The sequence below is a fragment of the Delphinus delphis genome, chromosome X (assembly GCF_949987515.2).
Source record: "Delphinus delphis chromosome X, mDelDel1.2, whole genome shotgun sequence".
NCBI classification, from domain to species: domain Eukaryota; kingdom Metazoa; phylum Chordata; class Mammalia; order Artiodactyla; family Delphinidae; genus Delphinus; species Delphinus delphis.
Window position 1 is genome coordinate 100,305,822 of NC_082704.1, and position 1,927 is coordinate 100,307,748.

At 39.2% G+C, this 1,927-nt stretch overlaps 1 pseudogene; it reads right to left on the reverse strand.

Moving 5' to 3' along the window:
• Positions 1-894: 894 nt before the first annotated feature.
• On the reverse strand, positions 895-1,253 carry LOC132418476 (V-type proton ATPase subunit F pseudogene; annotated as a pseudogene).
• Positions 1,254-1,927: the final 674 nt, after the last annotated feature.

Below are 1,927 nucleotides of genomic sequence, written 5' to 3' on the forward strand. Positions count from 1 at the left end.
AATTTTATTTCCTAATATTTTGCTGAGGATTTTTGAATCTATATTCATGAGAGATATTGATTGGTAGTTTTCCTTTCTTGTAATGTCTTTGCCTGGGTTTGGTATTAGATAATGCTGACCTCATAAAATGAGTTACGAGGTGTTCACACTGCATCTATTTTTTGGAACAGATTGTAGAGAATTGGTATCATTTGTTTCTTAGATGTTTGGTGAAATTCAATAGTGAAACCATTTGGGCCTGGTCCTTGCTATTCTGGAAGGTTATTAATTTCAATTTCTTTAATAGTTGTAAGTCTACTCAGATTGCCTATTTCCCCTTGTGTGAGTTTTGGTAGATTATGTCTTTCAAAGAATTGGTCCATTTCACCTTTTATCAAATTTGTGGGTGTAGAGTTCAAAATACGGTTGACACTTAAACAATGTGGTGGTTAGGGGCACAGACTCCTTGTGCAGTAAAAAATCCACACATAACTTTATAGTAGGCCCTCCGTATCCATGGTTCTGCATTCAAGGATTCAACCAACTGTGGATCATGTAGTGTTGTAGTATTTATTGAAAAAAAAACCTGTGTATAAATGGACTTCTGTAGTTCAAACCTGTGTTGTTCAAGGGTCTACTGTATTCTTTTATTATCATTTTACTGTCCATGGGATTAGTAGAGCTGGTTCCTCTTTCATTTCTGATACCAGTAATTTGTGTCTCCTCTCTTTTTCTTTTTTTGTTTAAACCCTAACCAGCCTTGATTTCAATGGCAGAGCTCCAGCAACCTGGAAGCACCTCACCGAGCCTCTCAGTGGAGTGGGAAGGGGCAGGGAATTGGAACTCAGAGGCTCAAATCTTAGAGAAGGGTTGATGGCAAGCCTGGGGAGAGGCTGCATGACTGTGGGGAGTCCCCTAGCGCAGGTCGTGGGCCATGAACATGCCCCTGGCCCTGCGCAGGATGGCGTCCTTGGCAGCATCACTGGGGTGCTCCTTGGACGGGATCTCCAGTAGCGCTGCAGTGAAGCACTGGTGGGCATCGAGCACATGCTGCATCTCTCTGCGATGTACTGGTTGATGAGGATGATGCCGATGTCCTCCCGATTTAGAAACCACCGGAAAGTGTCTTCCGTCTCATTGATGGTAGTATCCTTCTCCACCACCAGGAAATTAGGGTGGCAGTTCTTGTTAAGCTCCCCTATGCCACCCAGCAGGAAGCCAGTCACCGTGTCCTCGTCTCCCATCACCACAATTAGCTTCCTCCTCTCCGCCATCCTCACAGTCAGCAATACTTCAAATATTTTACTTTATTCTCTTTTTGCTTGGATGGTTTCTGAAGATAAGTTCGATTTAATTGTTCTTATTCCTCTGTTGGTAAGACATTATTTTCTCTGGCTTCTTTCAAGATTTTCTGTTTGTCTTTGATTTTCTGCAGTTTGAATATGATATGCCTAGATATCAGATTTTGGGCATTTATCCTGTTTGTTGTGCTCTGAGCTTCCTGGATGTGTGGTTTGGTGTCTGTCTTTCATTTTTGGAAAATTCTCAGCCTTTATTTATTTTAACAACTTTATTGGAGTATAAGTGCTTTACAATGGTGTGTTAGTTTCTGCTTTATATTCTTAGCCTTTAAAACTTCAAATATTTCTTCTGTTCCTTTCTTTCTTCTCCTTTTGGTATTGATATTACATGTATATACACTTTTTGTAATTGTCCCACAGTTCTTGAATATTCTGTTTAGTCTTTTTCATTCATTTTTTTTCCTTTTGTATTTCAGTTTTGGAAGTTTCTATTGATCTATCTTCAAGTTCACTGATTCTTTATGAGTGAATCCATCAAATACATTCATCATTTCTTTTATAGTGTTTTTGATTTCTAGCATTTTCTTTTGATTCTTTCTTAAAGTTTTCATCTCTCTGCTAACATTACCTACCTTTTCTTGCATTTG